The sequence below is a fragment of the Eucalyptus grandis genome, chromosome 1 (genome assembly GCF_016545825.1).
Source record: "Eucalyptus grandis isolate ANBG69807.140 chromosome 1, ASM1654582v1, whole genome shotgun sequence".
Taxonomy (NCBI): Eukaryota; Viridiplantae; Streptophyta; class Magnoliopsida; order Myrtales; family Myrtaceae; genus Eucalyptus; species Eucalyptus grandis.
This window is the reverse complement of record NC_052612.1, coordinates 1,190,764-1,211,176: the sequence shown is the minus strand read 5'-3', so window position 1 is coordinate 1,211,176 and position 20,413 is coordinate 1,190,764. Positions and strand designations below refer to the sequence as shown.

Sequence of the window (20,413 nt, the reverse complement as noted above, 5' to 3'; positions counted from 1 at the left end):
TTTAGGCTCTTATATGAAATAAGTTCCACTTTTATTTGAGACGATTTGGTCACTTCGGGCCTTTTATTTAAAATAATGTATACTTTGGACTCTTATTTGAGAGAATAATAATACTTCATGTCATTATTTAGATTTTTTTAAAAAACTAATCAATGAAAAATCACGTCAGCATTTCCATCTGCATGTGTACGAGGCGAAAGCACTAACTTGTTTTTTGGTCGGAAAAAAAAAAATCAATTTGACGAATATATTTTGTAAAAGCTCGGCATTATTCGCGCCGATTTTGCCCTTGCTCTTGCTCTTAACCTAACGTCTCTCTCTTTGTGGCTACCGGCATCGGAGCTGGGCTTCGAGCTTACAGGTAACAGCCGGGTTACTTCGGAGATTGGTGCTTCTTCCGAAAGACTCCATCTTTACTCTTTTACTCCTGCACGATCTCCACCTGTTTGTTTTATTGCTTTTGAACCGTATGCGATGCTGAGAGATTGCCTTATTATCTTCTGAGTCCTTCGTCGAAACTTCTCACTTGTATATGTCTAGTGTGCTTGAATAAATGCTGCCCAGAGGAAAAAAAAACCGTTCCTTTTTGAGAAAACCAGATGGTTGCTCTCACCTTGCTCGTGGGTTGGCACAAATTTTAGTGTTTTATCAGTAAATTTCAATTTTTTGTAAAGAGTTGGGACATATATGGGGTTAACCTTAATGGGCTCTTTTTAATTCGCAGTTTTAATCTCGGTTCTCTTTGCCGGAAATCTCCATCTGTAGATAGCCATAAAATGGGGACGCCGAATGCTGCCGGAGATTGGTCGTCAGAGATGGAGGTCAATGCTTTCAGACGCCTCTTCCCCGTTCACTACTATGAGCGGCATCTCTCCGAATCGATAAGCCCGATGCTAGACCCCTGGAAAAAACCAGAGATACGATTGTGTCCCTCGGTCAGTTCGTTTAGCTTTTTGTTTATCTGGTGATTTGTTTGTTCCTCCTTCATCAAGCCCACGCAAGTTGTATTCCTCCTGTCATTGATTAGCATTGATAATGCAGGGGCTGTTGCATCCTCTGACGGGTCTGCGCTGGCAAAGATTGGTTCCACCATGAGTTTTTCACCTCTTCAGTCTCTTGTGTCAATGTGATGCATATGCCAACGCCCTCCTGCACTTAAGCATGTTCAAAGTAGTTGCATCTGTATTTACTTGTAGCTGAACCAACATAAAAATTCTATCTTTTCCTTTTTATTTGATTTGTTGTTTAACTTTTACATGTGAGCAAATCATTTAAGGTGGACATTAATTGTTATTGTTGTGAAGGTTATAGGGTTTGCTCTTTTGCCAGTACATTTAATTAAAGCACGCGCAATCATATTTTCCACAGACAATGTTGGCTGCTATAAAAATGGAAGTCATGACTCCTGTTTATTCACCTGGTGAAGGCAGTATAGGTAAGCAGCCATGTACCAGTTGATCAATTTTCTTTTTACTAGGGTTTGTGTGACGCTGTCATGTGACTTTGTGTTATTTTCAGCGGTTGAGTTTCATATGCCCCCTATATGCTCTCCAGTCGTGAGGCCAGGTAGGCCTGCTGAGGTAGCACCAGTAACGTCAAAGCAACTTTTGACTCTTTATTAAGGCATGTGAAATTGGTAAAGTTCCATTTTCTTTTTTTCCAGCTTGCTTTGACTTTTTAAATCTTTTATTTTTCTCCTGTTGCTTCAGGGGAAGGGTGATATGCTATTAACAATACCTTGTTGTATGCCATCTGTATATTTGGGGTGTCTTGCTAATGCATATGAAAGGCATAAAATTCCAAACCGTATCCACCTTGTGCCTGTGACTATTTTGACTGGACTTTTTGATTGTTTTCAATAAGGAAAATTCCATTGAGTCTACTAAATAGGCATGTAATGTTACTCTTCTGTTGAAGCAAAACTTAAGAAAGTCACTTGATCAGTTAGCAATAAGTTTACACAGATCATGTGGAGTAGCACCAATCTTGGCCCCGTAAAGCCTGCTGCTAACTCTCAAATAAACAAAGTGGGATAACTCTTTGGAAAGTCTACTGAATGCCACAGAAGTTAAAAGGGTTTGTTGTCACTTAGACTTGTATTCAGGATAGAGATTATGTGAAGAGTAAACTTGCTCTTGGTTACAGGAAAACATGGATTTTTCTTTGCTCTGGCTTTCATAGTGTGTTTCCAAGCATTCAAACTCAAATACCAATTTGTTTCCTGAAGGGAAGGTGGAGGAAAGACCATTCACTTTTTCAGTGTGACCTACACTTCATGGAGATGTCGGCCCTGCACAGCTTCAATTTAGTTGCAGATACCTTGCGAGTACACTTGGAAGGGTTCCTACAGTTTCTACTAAGTCCAGATCCCCATATATTCTCTTATGATCAATTTGTGTCCCAAAATAACCCATAGGTTCAAAGGTAGTAGATTATCATCAAAGGATGCTGTTAGAGTTAATACTACATACCTTACTAAATGGGTCATAAGGTTTCCCTCAAGTCCATGATTTGTGCTTTCTTATCTTCCTTTGGCACTGGTCATTGTGTCATTTAATTCTTGGACAATTATATTGCAGTTTCTTAAAACAATTTTATGTTTTAATACCTTCTCGGGTCATGTGCTGGTTAATATTCATATGCTGGAATCAGTAATCATTTGGTTATTGCAGCTCTGGAATGATTGATCTGAAGGAGCTATCCCTGATCAAAGGAGAAGCCGCTTGGATGGTGTACCTGGTAATACTTCATGCCAGATGTTATGATGCGTAATTTAGGATAGAGTGCAGGGTTTTCCTTTTAGCTGCATTAATCTTTGGACCTTGTGACTGGGGGCAACTTTTTGCTGGGAGAGCTACTTCAATAAATACCATACATGTTGGCTCAAAATGTTCTTGCTTACATTTATTTTTCATGTGTTGCAGGATATATATAGTCTTGATGCTGATGGAGCTCTTTTCGATGCTGCTTTGCTTTCAGCGGTTGCTGCATTTTCTCACGGTAAGATAGTTCCTGCTTTACAATTTAGATGGTGACATTTTTGTTTAACTTGATTTTTGGCTTTCTTTTTCTTGCATAGCCTATTCTACCAATTGGGTGATGACTTTTGTGAGTTGATATAAAGTGGATCTTCAATATATTACATCTTGTGATCATGCTTCAAATTGCAGTTGTCTATGATTGGAAAAGATGTGTGACTTGCTTATGAATGTCAGATAGCTCTAGCTTAATAAATTCTTAAGGTGATTTGCTTATGAAGGGACTTTAGCTCAACCAATTTGCATTTCAAATAAAATTTGCTAGGAGCTGCTGACAGAGAAAAGCAATATGAATCACCTAAGGCAGGAAGAGTCGTAATTATGCCACATGCCTTTGCTAAAGTCAATGGTGATCGACAAAATCTTCCTTTGTGCTCTTAGCCTGATTTTGATCAGACCAGGAAAGCCGTTGATGTTAAACATTTCATGGTTTCTCATTTCTCTACCAATAAAGGAAGACCCAGTTCAATAATCCTCTATTCTTCAATGAGATGGATAAGAGCACCAGTCTTATACAAACTGCTCATGCAATCTCTTAAGAAGTTACAGGGCTTCATTGAAAATTCAAGAAGTTTCGTGATTCTATTGAACATCGTCCTAGATGTTTGGATTTCCAGTGCAATAATCTCAGGTTGAAACTTATGATTTAAGGAAGATCTGGCTCCTATCAATGATTTTTCATTTGACGAACATTCAAAAGGCTTTTTCCTTTTCTTTTGCTACATCTGTCATGCCTTGTTTACACTCTCACTTTTGATATTCTTTGAGTGTGGTACCAAAGATTGCATCCTCATATCAATGCTATGTGTTTTTTTGCCCCTCTATTCTTCTGGGGATTTCATGTCACTTCCTGGACAATCACTTGACAAGTCGTGTTGTTTTGGACCTTGTAGTGCGTATCCCAGGGGTTTCTTTGAATGATGAAGGGAGAATGGTGATGGTCTCTGAGGAACTTGAGGGTGAAAAGTTGGATAAAGAACCTGTTGACAAAGAGAGGAGAAAACTCTTGTTGAAAAGCATTCCGTTTTCCCTGATTTGCATTCTTCACAAGAACCACATCTTGGCAGAGCCTACTTTTGAAGAGTCCATATTGGAAACGTTCATGACTGTGGTTTTGAATTCATCTGGTCAACTTGTCTCTCTCTATAAGCCAGGTGGACCGGTTCTTGCACATACATCAGCTATTCAGGTTATTTTCTCCTCATTCCTCATTTATTTATTTGTTCATTCATTGTTTGAGAATTGTACTTAGAGGCCCTGTTTCGTGCGATAGGGATCAAATGGTTGATGGCTTTGATACTGTTGAGTCAACTGCATTCTTGCTCTAACTGTACTCCAGTCAGTTTAATTGTGCAAAAAACAGATCTTGAGTTCTTTAAAGTAACTCGTGGTTGGTTAGTGGACAAGCCCAATGTGGCATTTAGAACACTCCAGAACTTGTGGAAGTTGATAAGCTTATGGTGGTTCAGCGGATGACATGACAATCCAGCTGCGAGTGTTTTCAAGAGCTAATAGCCTGAAACATACGAAGTAATGTAGCGCACATTGGATAAGCAACTGCGTCTGCTTTTATATACATGATTATCCACACGTAGTTATTTGCCAGGATTAGTGGACTTTAGGATGTTGGTAGTTCCTTGGCCCATCTGGTTGATCTTTCATTTTAATGTTTTCATTTCCTTGGTTTTTAAATGAATCTATTTCTATCCCAGGAAAGAAAGGGAAAAACTATATATATGGGGTGTATACCTTTCAACACCTTTCATATAGAGATTGTATAATAGTCCAAATGGTAGCTTTAATGTGATGATGATGGGAAATGTCGCTGTGCTTGCAGGAATGCGTTGCATTGACCAGGCAAAGAATGAAGGAACTTAAGGAAATAATAGATGAAGCCATTTCCACAATGGAGATTGATTAGAACATGTACGTGTTAGTGACTTTGTTCTGGTCGATGGAAGATGAAATGCCATCCTTGCTAAATCAAAGTTCAAATTAGGCGAGAAGGGTAATTAAATGTGTGAAAATTCATATTTTAGATGTGTAGCATTGTGTTACGTAACACATTAATGAATGTGTCAAATGTGAATTTGATTGTAAATATAATTATTTCATGTAATTATCATTGAGATGTTGTAACTCAAAATGCTCTGTATCGTACTTTGATAAAAATGACCCGACGGCTTTCAACATTGTGCTCTCGGCACCATAAGCAAACCCTTATTTACAGCGTGGAGAATATGAAAAAGAGAGTAAAAGAACAAACTGAGCTACCTTCGGACTCAAAACAATTTCATCACTTGCTGCTCATAGTCATTGTGATTTAATGCCGCCACCGCCATGAGCGAACTTGGCAATTATGCTACACTTAGTCGTGGCCATTGGTAGCGCTTCCAAAGTCACCCACCTATACTAGCCCCAAGACTTGGTGCCACCTCCACCACTAGATGCTTGAGCATATTGGTACTAGTTAGCCATCGCTGCTGCCACCATTATCACTAAGTTGTGGGCTTTCACACACTCAATACCCTTGCCCAGTTGGACTCACTTGGCTCACCCTCTCTCTTAGAGTTAAAGTTCCGTCCTATGATTATTCTCCTTGGTGCTGTTCTCGTACGAATTTGTGATAACCCATCAACCTCAAATATGGGGTCATACGTATCACATATCGAGTTCCACACCCATACATATAAACAACAATTGCTACATAGATCTTCAAGTCCTTCCCAATCTTAAATTATATCCACTGTTAAAATATAAATTGTATGTGGCAACCCGGAGACAATATCTTGAAAACAATCCAACCAAAAGAAATTACTAACATTGAGAGACAATCATCATAACATATATCCACAATAATAAATAAAAAGACTAGATCGAGCAATATGTTTGACATGGTGGCGTGAGAAATTCCCAGGGAATGGGGGAAAACTTGGTACTTTGGGTGCTTTGTTGGCCATAGGCAAACTCAATGAAGCTTCGCAGAGAGATTCAATTGTTGACTTGGATTCACCGAGAGCCGCATGAGCACCACCCCACGGACGTGAGTCACATCACGTCAAGACCACCCACCCTCGCCGTGCCATCAATCAAGGCCAAGCATCACTGCGAGACCTAATAAGCTTTTGATGGGTCAGTTAGGAACCCAAGTAAAGTGTGAGAGAGAGAGTAAATGGATTATGGGACTTCACGATGCTAGCTTACCCCCAACGCATTTTCGTTACATTCTCTCTTTTATTTTCAAAAATATATTTGTTGCCTGGGTTGGTTGTGCTGAGAGGAATTCCTCAAATTTGTTTATCTGATAGTCCATTATGGATTGGGTCGGAGGCGATGGTTTCTTCGGATCAAGCTGCGCTGTTTAATCGTGTTTTCGTGGGGGTTAAATTGGCTTTCGTTGGGTTGGAGATGATCTGGAGTAGATTCATGGCTCGAATTCGTTTGGTAATTGTGGGGGCAATGTTCGTTGACGATTTGTCAACACGTCGTGTTTCTTCTTACTATGCCTGAATTCAGGATTAGGGGAAGGGGGGGATTGCTTATCGTGTAGTGTCAATTCGTCAACGCCTCGCGTTTCTGCCTGATTATGCCTAAATTCAGGCTTGGTGGGGAAGGGAGGTTTGCGAATTGTGTACTGTTGATTCGACAATGCGTCGCATTTTATTTTTTATTTTTGGATTATGTCTGAATTGTATTCGCTGCTGGCGCCTTTTGACTGTGGTTATGTTCTTGTGGTTTGGGAACGATTTGAATGAAACATAAGCGTGCGAAGCCAGATCAAGAACTGCATCAACATAAGCGTGCGAGACACCTTTGACTGTCAGAAACATGTCTACTATCGTATCTTTGTTTCATCTGAAGTCAATTACCAAAGTCTGGATTGAAGGAAAGGTCGACAACATGGGGAGGAGACAGCTGCAGGGCACACGACAAATGCATGGCATTTGACAGTGAATGCAACCTTAAGACAACTCTATGCAAGAATATATCAGTTATTTAATTCACGCATCAATTGACGATCTTGACATATTTACATAGCATCATTTGAAAGCCAAAAGATATCTGGGCAACCATTATTTCAGCAAAAGTTACGTTTCTGTACTTAAAAAGCTTATCTGTCCTACACCTTTTGTAAATAAATTTCACCATCACAGTGCCCATAAGAGAATTTCAGTTTAGAAACCGGACATGAAGATGGCCATCAAAATAATGGCCTCAAGCCATGGCAAAAACACAGCCAGAAGATCTGCATTTCAAATTTCAATGTGACAACAAGGAGAAAATTCAAAATGAAGGTGAAAGTACCTGTATACTTGGGATAAGTGCCAGTTCAGCAGCCCGAGCTTCCGGATCAATTCCAGAGAACATTTCACTAGATAACTGCCATGGCTCAGCTACTAATGCTGAAGGATACACCAAAGCAGACTCAATACCCTTACCCAGCAAATCTAACAACCAGCTAGCATGTCTAGTACCACTGCGCTGACCTCTTAAACATTTATACCTTCCAAAAGCCGGCATTTTATACAGTCAAGACTCTGCATGTGAAGAACAAGTTCTGTTAACCAAGAGCATACATAGATGATACAAAGCAAATGGTAATGTCAGCTTAACAATGCTGCCCCAACTCTTCTCACGAATATGAGAAACACAAGAACTTCATAAATCCAAAAAGAAGCATATCACCTTGCGAACAGCTCAAATACGACGAATTTGTTTTCCTCTCTCGATTTGTGCTAGCCTTTTCAATTGGAACACCTACTATCATTGTAATTTCCTACAAAAAGATCCTACGAGCTTGTGTTCTAATCGTCAGTAACCATTAAAAGAACCACTAATCAGAATAGTACCACACCTCTTACGAGTGTTCGATCTTTTCTCAATCAAAGGAAAAGAGAATCACTTCAGAAACGGTATCAAAATGAGCAATTGAAATCGATACAATTTACCCTTCACATGTTTTTGTTCTTCAGGTATTGACATTTCCTATCAAGAATGACAACGAAGCATGTTAGGAAACTATCATGAAGGATATATGCGTGATATGCATGACATAAATCACCTTAAGTGACAGGATTGCTTGAAAAACGCCTCCATGGCCTTGATTTTATTTATGAAAAACATTTCTTTACTGCATATGATAATCCACGAAGTTCAATTCTTGCTCTTTTCAAATGCCCTTCTCAAAGAGACATTTAAGCGACAAGGAGCTTAAAAAATTTCAATATGGATCATTCGATGTGTTTCTTTTAAGGTTATCTTGAAGAACTTGCTTTGAAAGGAGAGGAGTACTCCCTATTCCACATTTGAGGATATTGTTCCTTGAATGCTTTGCCTCATTAAAATTTCCAAGTCCCTGCACTTCATGTACAAATCCATGATGGAATTGCCGATGGAACAGAATGTGTCGAGAACCTGCTTGAGCACACAAGCATGGATGGACTTCCCTTGTTTATTCGATAGCTTCAAAGACGCTTTGACAAAGGAATTAATCATGGAAGGCTCAGTGATTTCAATTCATGCTCACTTCGCTTCATTAAAGTGGACTGTTAGACTGTGTCGGCAATTCTCAGGAATGCCGGGTTGAATGTAATTGCATTGCAAAGTTCCTCCTCTTCGATTGGTTTGTTATGCATTCTCAGCTGCATTGTTCCTCTTCGAGACTGATCGTAGATTGACAAAATAGTTGGAGACTGCCAAATCCAACCATGGTTTACAGTTTCCATTGTAATGAATGATTGCTGCATTCTCCATTTCTATCCAGATGAGTGCTGGATCATAGCCGAGTCTCAACACATGCCACCTCCGAACAAGTCAGGCTGTAGAAAGTGACCAACCCTGGGAATAAGATGCCAAGCATATACAATGTCCTATCCTCGTTCATTTCTTGCCATCGGTGATATATTCCCATGATGTTTCTCTTCTTCCACTCTTTGAGGTCAAACATTTTCATACCATATGCCTGACCACAAGCACCGGGATCAAAATTCTCAAAGATGATTGAATTAAAGAAGTTGAGATACTTATCAAATATATGGAAACTCTCCTTACAAGTTTGAACGGCACCATTTACCATTTCATGCTGATCAAAAGACGAAACAAGGGGCAGGTCGAGTCTTTTGGGTTTTTTGGTTTTTTTTTTCTTTTTTGGGCTCCCACTCAACTTTTCGTGATTGGCTAAACTGCAAATCATTGTGCTCCGAGAAATAACATCCCTCTTGTTCTTCTCATTGAACAAAAGGCTCGCTTGCTCGATGCAACCGCATTTGGCATATACAAGTCCAGTGTGCACATAGGTGTGGAGAAGCCTGTGGCGAAGCTGGTGCTAATCTGCATGCATGTGAATCCACTTCCCAACTTTGAGAGCTCCTGGGTGTGCACAAGCTGGCAAGACGGATACAATACTTATCTCATCAGGTTCAACACCAACCGTCTACATTTGCCTAAAAATTTCCAGGGCATTGACATAACTGCCGACTTGAGAGTACCTGGAAATCACTGTTGGACGACAGTCTTGCACAGCATCACACCAAACAATTCTCTCACCCTCGTCATCTCTCCCAACCTAACATGCCCGGAAATGAGACTATTCCATGAGATGGCATCCCTTTGAGGCATATCGTCAAACACCTTATATGCATCTTCCGAATCCCCGAACTTTGCATACATGTCTATCAACAAATTCTCCGTCACCAGGTGCCCTGCAGGCCCGAATTTACACACATGGGCATGCACTTGCATACCCACATCTTCGCCCGCCAACCCTGCACACGACTTGATCAAGAACGGGAACGTGAACTTGCCAACTAGTCTCGAAACACAACAGATCCCAATCGACAAACAAACAATGAAGACGCCCAAAAACTGCACATTCACGCTCGAATTCTGCCTCCACTCATCACTCAATGTACTCACTCACCGCTCCAGTCAAACTCTCCAGGAACTCAATCTTCTTGTCGATCGACAGCCCCCGAGACTTGGGATTCTCGCCTGGTGAGGATATCAAACAGAACAAAGAGAGACAACCATCGGCAAAATGACTTTCTAAAGAGCCGAGTCTTCCCACATCTCGAACGGATCCGACACAAGAAAGATCCACGCGAAGCTCAGAGGGGCCTCACCCGCGCGAGGAGCGTCGCCGATGGGAGATTGCAGGAGGAGCTCATCTGGGCTCTGCAGGACATCCGGTGTCGCCATGCCGATCTTCAAGAAACGGGGGAATGGAGATCCGGGTGACGAAGCTTCGACCTTTCCGCTCGAGGCGATCGTCGTGGCGCGGGGCCAATCGCGGCTCTGGTTTCGTAAAGGGGATTCCACGAGGGAGATGACGGAGATGATGACGATGAAAATGACGGGGGAGGATAAAAAGTTTGGCCCCACCCTAAAATTCCCTAAATTTTAGGGTCGAAACGGGCCGAGCCGGCGCGGGCCTTTTTGACACTAGCGATTATCAGACTTCCCGTCCTCCTCCCTTTCTCTGCCTACTCTCTTCCACGACTCCTCCTCCTCCGCTCCTCCTGCATGCCCTTCTTGCATTTCCGAACCTCCTCCCTTTCTTTGCCTACGCTCGTTTCTCTACTCCTCCACTCCTCCTGCACGCACTTCTCGTATTTCCAGACCTCCCCTCCCCTCGTCCCTCGCTTCACGTACTTCGTCGTTCTCTCCACGCGTATCAACTCCATACTTCTTCTGCTTTCACTCCTCTCTCCCCCTCCCATATCCTCCTGCACTTGACCACGTTAAAATTCCACATTAGTTTTAAGCACTACACAATTAAAATAATGCTGATCTTCTAATCATCTAATCAAGTATAGATTAGGTCGCTTGTGAAACATTTCCTTTATACTATGCTGCAGATACTCGAGACATGGGGTCAATGGAGTTTAGAAAAAAAGAAAAATTCCTCTTTTAAATAGTATAGTGATAACATTTAGCTTGACTAATTCCTATTCGCACACATAAACTACCACATCTACGTGCTTCTTATAAGGCTTTATCCTCGTCTAGAGAAGTGTTGCTTCTAAGATTGTTTTGTATCTAACAACAACAAAATGTAGTCAATGTGGTATAGTAAATAAAATTCCATACACTATATGAGAAACCGCCAACTTAAGTCATGTCAATATTTAAAATTTCAGTCTCTTTTTGCAGGGCAATTGGGTAGATAAATCACATTTTTTGGTAGGATAATTTTCTAAAATGGAACTAGAGTACGCCCGAGAAGCTCAGAGCAAACTAAAAAGCTAGTGAAGGTAGGGGGTAAGCTATACCATTTACGAAATTTGCGGGCTACTACGCAACAATGTGAACGTTCAAGAGGGCTATTATTGCTAAATAACATGACATAAGAACTGTTTATATATATATAAACACTTACAATTCATGATACTTACATTTGTGTGCTTATTTAATATATTGGAAACAACATTTCAAATTAAAAAGAACACGTTGAAGGGACACTATTTGATTAAAAAATCTATTTTTGTTTGCATAAATTTCAAAATAATATTTAACTTCTTGCAATTTATGTAGTTTTACCAAATTATAACATAACACACGTCTATTGTATATTGATGAAGAATAAGATATCATACCCTCTTTGCGCGATTCAAAGAGTCTTTAAATAATTGTGTCAAGTCATCAAGCTCAATCGGATGCTCAGTTAGTGACTCGTCTTTTCTGCCCAGCTCCTCCAAAACCTTTTGAATGACCAAATCGACAATTTCTACTTGGCTACCATACACAAAAACACTTTCATTAGTTCACTAGATTTAATTCATACCCATGGATCACACGTGGTTACAAAAGATATCTAAATACACTGAATAACAAGTATAGGCTAATTTAGTAGAATTTAGTTCATCGAATGTGTTTTTCTATAGGTGGTGGTTTACATGACCGCTAAAATTACCAAGTGGCTACCACATAATACCCAAGCAATTTTGGCATTTATAATTAAGCGTAGAAAAGATTTTCAACACTCGTAATAGGGAGAATCAGGAACCAAGAAAATGTAGACAAATTCAAGGTCATCCATTGAACACTGCAATTTGGTGATGACAAATTGAATAACACTAAAACCCATGACAAATGAAGAAGAAGAAGAAGAAGAATTAGGCAGGCAGGCATCTTATAGGTAGAAGAAGAAGAAGAATTAGGTAGGCATCTTAAAGGTAGTTTTACCTTTGTCGCTCCTCGACCTTCCATCCCTTGATTTTACCAACCTTTGCAAGAGCCTCTTTGAGTGCCCCAAGTTCAACTTCGGAGGAAAGATTCTTTGGGCGTGGAGTCCGATGTTTAACATCCCCAGGTTCCACTTTATAAAAGATGGGTAAAAGCATTTTTCTACCCTTTGACCGAGACACATTGTTCATCATGCATTCTAGCTCAACGAGACACCATTTGCGATCAAGATAAGTTTGGGAGATGATGAGTATGTAGATTTTGGAATTGTCAATAGCTTGTAGAATTTTCTCATCAATCTTATCGCCCACCTTGATTGCATCTTCGTCCCTGAATACGCGGATTCCAGCATTTTTCAAGTCTCTATTGAGGAAGTCCGTGAAGTCAAAACGAGTATCCGCCCCACTAAAACTCAAGAACACGTCGTACTGAACTTCTGATGCTCTGGCCTTTGAGTGTGCCATATCTGGGAAGTGTATTACTTCCAGACCTCTCTCTCTCACCTCAGAAGAGAAAAAAAGGTTGGTAACTTGGTGTGGCGTGGCTTGGCTAAGAAGTGAGCTGAGGTTTTTGGAATGCTTCCATGGCAGAGCACACAGAGATGACCAATATCCCAATGAAGATGGAGATCCTCGGGAATATACTGTATGTTAATGGTAAGCGGTCGTATGGGCGCGTTTGGTAACGTTCGTTTAAAAATTGTTCCGGGAACAGAAATAGAAAAAAGTGTTTGTTCCGGGGAACAATTTTTGAACAAAAAATGCGTTTGGTAAATCTGTTCCAGAAATATAAAAAGAATAGAAACACGTTTGGTAAATTTATATAATTTTTATTTCTTTTAATTTTTTAATATTTTTATTTTATTTTTCTATTTTATTTATTTATTTTTATTTATTTTTCCTTTTTTTATTTTTCTTCTTTGGCCGGTGGCCTCGCCCGAGGGCCGCGGCCCGCCAGCCACGGCGAGGCTCGGCCTTGCCGGGCCACCGCCGGGCGACGCCGACTGGCGATGGCCGGGCGAGGCCGAGCCTCGCCGCCACCGGGCGAGCTCGGCCTCACCGGATTGGGCGAGATCGAGCTCGCCCGACCTCACGCCCGGGTTGGGCGAGCTCGGCCTCGCCCGGCCACGGCCGAGCTCGGCCTCGCCGGGCCGGCGAGCCTCGCCGTGGCCGGTCGCCCGGCCATGGCCAAGGCTAGCGACCGGCCAAAGAAAAAAGAAAGAAAAAAGAAGAAGAAAAGAAAAAAAATAAAAAAGATAAGTATTTCTAGATTTTGTTCCAGAAACAAGAAACAAGTTTTTTTTGTTTCTTGTTTCTGTTTCTTTTTTGTTCCTAGGAACAAAAGAACAAAAAGGAACAAACGCACACAAACGTTTACTGTTTTTTGTTCCAGGAAAAAAAACAGAAATTTTTGTTCCCGGGAACAAAAGTGCAGCAAGCCAAACGCGCCCTATATAGACACGAAAAAGAAGAAGAAGAAAATATCATCCAAGCAACTCACTAGGAAGCACCAACACTCTCCGGGAGCCTTTGTGTTTATCGGATACTTCGACATGTGTCCAACACTCTTGAACACTCTTCGACACTAGTGAACAAATGTCGGAAAATTCGACACCTAGTCAATTTTTCCGACACTCGTTGACACTTGAGTTGGAATTCCGACATATTCTGACATGTAAGGTCAATTTTAAAATTTTTCAATAAATGAATGGTCAAAATATATATATGAAAAAAATAAAAATCAATAATAAAATTAACAAATTAAGAAAGAAGAAAAACATAATATTTTCTTCTCTTCTCTTTTGTCTTTCACTTTTCATGATACATAATTTACTCTCAACTTTTTTTCTTTTTTCTTTTGACATGTTTTATATGCAAATCTAGAATGTGAATTATTTGTTTTTTTCTTTTCAAGTTTTATAAATTTATCGAAATGGAGTTAAAGTTGTCAAATTGAAATAATTAAGGATATTAATAAATGGTGGATTAATGTTTTTAGTGTAAATTTATCATAAGATTTTATTATTATTTATTTATTTGTAAATTTGAATCAAATTAATTTGATTGAAATAATCATAAAATAATAACTTATTATTTATATATAAAATATACATTTAATAAAACGTATACCAATGCATAGAAATTCTCTATTTTTTGAAAAACGGCATGTCGGTGTCGGGTTGTGTCGCGTATCAATATTTGTGCTATTTAGATAACTGAAGGGGTGGGCAAATAGATTTTAGCGAATGAGATTTCTTATCAAGAGTGCACAATCGCATGCAAAAACACAAACAAATTCGGACGATATTTTACCTAAATTCACAGGATGGACTTCATCAGAATCGACTCGATAGATGACCGGTACGGTGCTCCCTGGCAAAGGATGGCCACGGTGGTGGTTCAGCAAGGTGTACGCGGCGGTGATTCGGCCGACGATTTGTGACGCGGCTCGTCCCCTCTCGTCTCGGTAGTGACTTTCCGCCGCGGGTAGCAATGCAAGACCAAGCCACGAGGAACGCCGACCGAAGGAAAACAGGCTTGACATCATGATGCAACAGCAGCGGCTTGGGACAGAGAGCACCCGCGTCGTCTCCGGTAGTTGGAGGTGTGGGAAAGAGCGGCAGCCCGTTAGGTTCGGCAATAGACACGACGGCCTCCCGCCGGGCCAGGCCCAGCAAAAAAAGAGAACAAAAGAAATCAAGGCCTAGAGAAGAAATGCAGCACAATGTAGGCTCTCAGCTTCGGAATCCAAATTTGAGGGAGGATTTTTTTTTTCTTTTTTTTTTGAGAGGAATGACGACGGATAGGTTCGGCGGGAGGAGAAGGCAGTGCCGTCGGAGGTGGTCGTCGCGGCTTGGACAGCAAAGCAGCTCGTCGGAAGAGAGGAGGTGGCGGCAGTGAGCAGCAGACGTCGGGAGTGGGTCGCTGTCGCTCGTCGGAGGTCGTGGGTCGCAGCTTGGACAGCAAAGCAGCTCGTCGGAAGAAGGAAGGCGGCAGCGGTGAGGAGCAGGCGTCGGGAGTGGGGGGCAGTGCCGTCGTCGCCGCTCACGGGCTGGAGCTGCGACGTCAATGAGGGCAGACGAGGGTAGGAGCAACACGAGCGCGCGTCCTCGTTTGCGCAAAGCCTCCCGAAATCTACCGTCTCTCTCGTCTTTTTTATTCGTGTGTAGACCAAAAAGGACAGACAATATTGACTAGCGGAGGGTTCCGACTCACCTGGCATTTATAGGGCGGACTACAATCGAATGGCTCTCTTGCCGATGCCGCAAAAGTTCAATTTTGCCACGAATCGACGAATCGGCAAAGACGAAATAGCTCGCCCAATCCGCAAGAGTTGGACTGCGAACCTCTTTAGCCATTCAATTAATTGCGACTCATATAGTCAAATTAAATGGCAACGACTAAGGCAAGACGAATTGGCAAAATTGACCTTTCGCCGAATTAACAAGAGTTGGATTATGAATTCCCTTTAGTCACTCGATTGATTGCGACTCATATAGTCAAATTTAAAACATGGGCACTTAAGTTTCACGCGTCATTTGAAAACCATTTTGGCACCTATCATTTAACAACGATGCGTCATTTGACAACCATTTTGCCACCTGTCATTTAACAACAATGGTGGATTCGAAAACTACTTTTTCAAAGTCCTTGAGCTTTATATGCCCTTAGGGCCTTGTTTGGTAATTTTTTTTTTTTTTTGAAGAATTTTGAGGAAATACAACTGCATTCCCTCGGCCAAAGCAGATCTAGTATATTGAGTTTTAAGCATTTCTTCCAAAATGAGGAATAAAAAAAAAATGTTTCATGCTAATGGGTTCGTTTAGGTCCATAATCGTGAGTTCCATCGTACAAGATCCCGGGCTTGTCTTTTGATCTCCTAGTTCAGGTCCATGGCTTAGCAGTAATAGGTGCTCGTGGATGGATATTCATTGTTCAGATAGCATACCTCCTTCATTGAACATAAAAATACATGTGCATTCACAAGTGTGTAGACTGAGAAAAAAGAGTATAGGCAACGGTATGGTTGCCGACGACATTTACATTATCATGCTTGGACCCCTCAATAACCCTTGCCCAAAGTGACTTTACACACAGATCTTCAAGAAATGCGAGCTGCATAAATCAAGAAAGAACTCCAACGAGAATGGCCATGTAGATCTTCGGGTCCCTCCCAATCTACATGAGATGCAGATATTCTCTTGACCTAATTTTCAAATCACCTTAAATCCTGTGATCTTCACTCTCTGATCTTCCATCCTTAACCTCAAAATCAACTCTAATTCTATTAGTATTCCGTTGCCTGTGGGTACAAGGAACAAAGAAGCAGCAGATGAACTTCCACATTCCCAAAATTTCAAACTATTCCAAAGATCATAGTTAATTGGGTCCAATTCTTTTTTAGGTTAAAATCATAAATAAAAAATCTTAAATTTGCCAATTGTGACATAAATACCTCAAATTTTTTATAACATGAAAAATTCCAAACTTATACTAACATGATAAATATACCTTGGATAAAACTGAAATAAATAATATATGTTCAAGTTTCTTTTTCTTGACAAAAAAAATTTGGGAGTTATTGTGTCATAATGAATAAGTTTAGAACCTTGTGAGACATGAAAAAAATTCGGAGTATTTATGTCACAATTAACCTAATTTGGGGTTTTTGTGATATTTGCCCTTCAACTCAATTGGTGACAATATTGTCGGTTCACCTTAGTCAATGAGGGTTGCCGGCCCTTGCTAGTGCTTGAACAACCCTCTCTCCCTCTTTCTCTTTGTTTCACACTCACTTTTTCTCTCTCTAAGTTTTTTATTATTATTATTGTAATTTTTCCACCCTTTCCTTTCCACAACCGTAATTAAATTAAAGAAAAATTTCAAAAAAGGGCATGAATTGCCCTAGTTTTTTAAATAAAGGTTTATAGTGGATATTATTTCAAATAAAAGCTTGAAGTGGCCAAATTATTTCTAATAAAGGCATGAAGTGGTCAAATAGTCTCAAATAAGGGTCTTTGACCGAGGCTGACTTTTTCAGCCATTGGAGAAGGGGTATTTTGGTAAAGAAATTGTAACTATATTATATATATATATTTTAAATATTTTAAAATATTTTTTCTTTTTCTTTTCCTTTTTCCTCTTCCCTTCTTCAGACAACTTGGTTGACGCTCAGAGAAGGTCGCCCTCACTAACATCAAGCGAGAGTAGCCCTCGCTATTCGACGAGGGCGACCCTTGCCTGCGTTGGTGTTGACACCTAAATTTTGGCGACTCGTTTAGTCATTTATCGCCTTAAAAAAATCAATGATTAATTTTAACCCCTAAAAAATATAATTTAATTGCATAACATATGGTCATTAGGAGTATATTTCATTTAATTGCATATTTGTTGGGCCGGCGGTGAATAGTTTTGGTGAATGTCTTTGAATATCGAAGCCCACAAGAGTATTAAACTTTGGAAAAGTTGATAATTCTTCCATAGTGATTGATATTACATTTACATGGGTGTCCTAAATTGTTAAAAGTCGATTAAGAAATTTTCAACACGTTGGCACTGACGTATTTGTGCATTTAAGGGAACGAATGCAAAGGAAGGACAACGCGTAAGCGGCCACCGATTCGTACATGGGGAAGTCCATCCACGTGAAGGAAAATTATGCACTTGGTCATAATTTGGTCAACGTGGGGGGGCAAGAAATTGACCGACATTATTTTAAGAGGAAAGCATTTATGCATGATTCTGGTCCGATTCACACAATATGGGCAAAGTAATAAGGAATGGAAGAAGCAGGAAATCGGCAGAATATTTCAATATGAGCGTAACCCTTCGAGTATTCGCGGCGGCCGATTCTCGTGTTTGCAGGAAATAAAGGACGTGAATTGGGCTTAAAAGGAAAATAAATATATTTGCATAGCTAAAGGTACAAGTTCCGAAAGGAAAAAAAAATCAAAGGAATATATTTCAATGCATCCACAATACGAAAGCAGATCACCTTCTCTTCCTGGGGATCCCATGTAGTCTTGCATTTAAAAGGAAGAGCTCTCATGCAAGAAAGAGGGGGGGCTTCACGATTGATATACGCGACCACACATGAGAGAGAAGAGAGGAGAGAAAGAGGGAGCTCTTAGCCAAGCCTTGGCCAAGACATCTCGTTGCCGCACCGCCCTGCAGCACGAGCTTGAAACTGCTCCTTGCCTCATGCCTATGCGTCATTGATCCAGGCCCACCCCATTCATTGTCCTCAGCGGCTCGCCGTGACATCCACGTTTCGCAGCAGGGTTGACACTTCCAACGAGATCTCAGCCCTGCGTCGCATTCAATCAGCCGCCGCTCATCACGTTTTCTTTTTGGCACGTTATTGCAATTATTCCACGGTTTCATCATCCGTTACGTGTTAGAAGATGTCACTTTCTTGTTTCTTTTGAGATATAGAAGTGGCCTAAGAGGTTGCTCGGTCAAAGTCTTCAGTGGAAGCAAAGAAAAGACACGAAGAAGAAAACAATAGAGAAGGACAAAAAGCGGTTATCCCCGACGGTGGTGCCCTTCCTCGTTGTCACCTTGAATGCCGTCTTGCTCCAACCGGCCACTGTGAGCTGCACTAGCGAACCCTCATCGCTAAACCTGCAATTCCAGCGAAGCACCTTCACTGACGCACCAGACCAGTCGCTCCTTCGTCCAGCGACGTCGCTCACCGCAACCAGCAACCTCAGCAGCTTCCTGGCGAGCCTCAAAATTCACATAATTACGGCAACAAACCGAAGGATTCTCGGCAAAGGCCTGGCTTTAAATTTGAAGATTTCTTTCCACCGCTTGCTTGTGGAATTTGCGTGCGTGCAGGTTATTTGGGTCAGAGGGACACGTGAACCCGGTCAAAAGGACCATGTTGGGAGAGAGAGAGAGAGAGAATTCGGCAGTCGATTTTGCCTTGCCGTCGTCTTGTTCTGCATGCCTTTTTACCCTGTCCACGTTGACCTTGCTCTTGCTTTTAGAATGCGTTTGGTTCGGCATTTTGAAAACTTATTGGGAAAGTGCAAAACAATTTAATTTAAAGAACGTTAGGCAAATGTAAACGCTGCTTTGAGAAGCAATTTTGAGAGAAATATCATTTGGTAGAAAACATATTTGAAAAGTCATTTAGGTGATGAATATTAATTTTTAAATTTTATTTGCTTAAAATTGAAAAAATAATAATGTATGTAACTTTTTAAAATTAAAAAAAAAAATAATGTATGCAACTTTTTAAATATAAATTTGAAAATAATGCTAGAAAATTAAATATATATATATATATATATATATATATATATATATATATCGACACAAACACACACATTTAAAAGACCAAACCCTTCATAGGAAATTTTTAATTTTTAATTATTTAAAATTGAAAAAAATAATGTATGTAACTTTTTAAATATAAATTTTGATAATAATGCTAAAAAAATCAAACACACATATATAATATTTTTTTAAAATAGAACAAATTATTCGTTGAATTTTTTAATTTTTAATTATTTAAAATTGAAAAAAATAATGTATGTAACTTTTTAAATATAAATTTTGATAATAATGCTAAAAAAATCAAACACGCATATATAATATTTTTTTAAAATAGAACAAATTATTTGTTGAATTTTTTTAATTTTTATTTGTTTAAAATTGAAAAAAAATAATGTATGCAATTTTTTAAATATAAATTTGAAAATAATGCTAAAAATTAAATACATATTATAATTTAAAAAAAAAACCAAACCCTTCGTTGGAATTTTTAAATTTTTATTTGTTTAAAATTGAAAAAAAATAATGTATGCAACAATTTAAATATAAAATTTGACAATAATGCTAAAAAAAATCAAATATATATAAATGCTAAAAAAATTAAATATATTTTGGTCTTTAAAATATATATATATATATATATATATATATATTTGATTTTTTAGCTTTATTTTGGTATTTAGAATATTAATAACGAGGATAAAATCAGAAATTTGAAAAATGAGTGAAATAGTTTTAGAAAAAAAAAAGTTTCGGTATTTGTCCAAATATTGAAAGGTCAAAGTGAGTTTCTACTAACTTTCACTTAAAAATTATTTCAAAATAACTGACAAACGGTGTAGGATTTTTCTTTAAGGAATTTTGAAGACTAAAAGCCATTTGAAAATGCCGAATCAAAGGCACTCTTAATCC

The 20,413-nt window shown here is 39.6% G+C and overlaps 1 long non-coding RNA gene and 1 pseudogene across 1 annotated transcript; one reads left to right on the top strand and one right to left on the bottom strand.

Annotated features, from left to right (window-relative positions):
- Positions 1-243: 243 nt before the first annotated feature.
- On the top strand, positions 244-5,178 carry LOC104450923 (annotated as a pseudogene).
- A 2,067-nt stretch (positions 5,179-7,245) lies between these two features.
- LOC120294641 lies at positions 7,246-10,526 on the bottom strand. The gene is made up of 2 exons (XR_005551879.1): positions 7,725-10,526; positions 7,246-7,576 (listed from the first exon to the last, which is right to left on the bottom strand). It is a non-coding gene; the product is annotated as an uncharacterized LOC120294641 (long non-coding RNA).
- Positions 10,527-20,413: the final 9,887 nt, after the last annotated feature.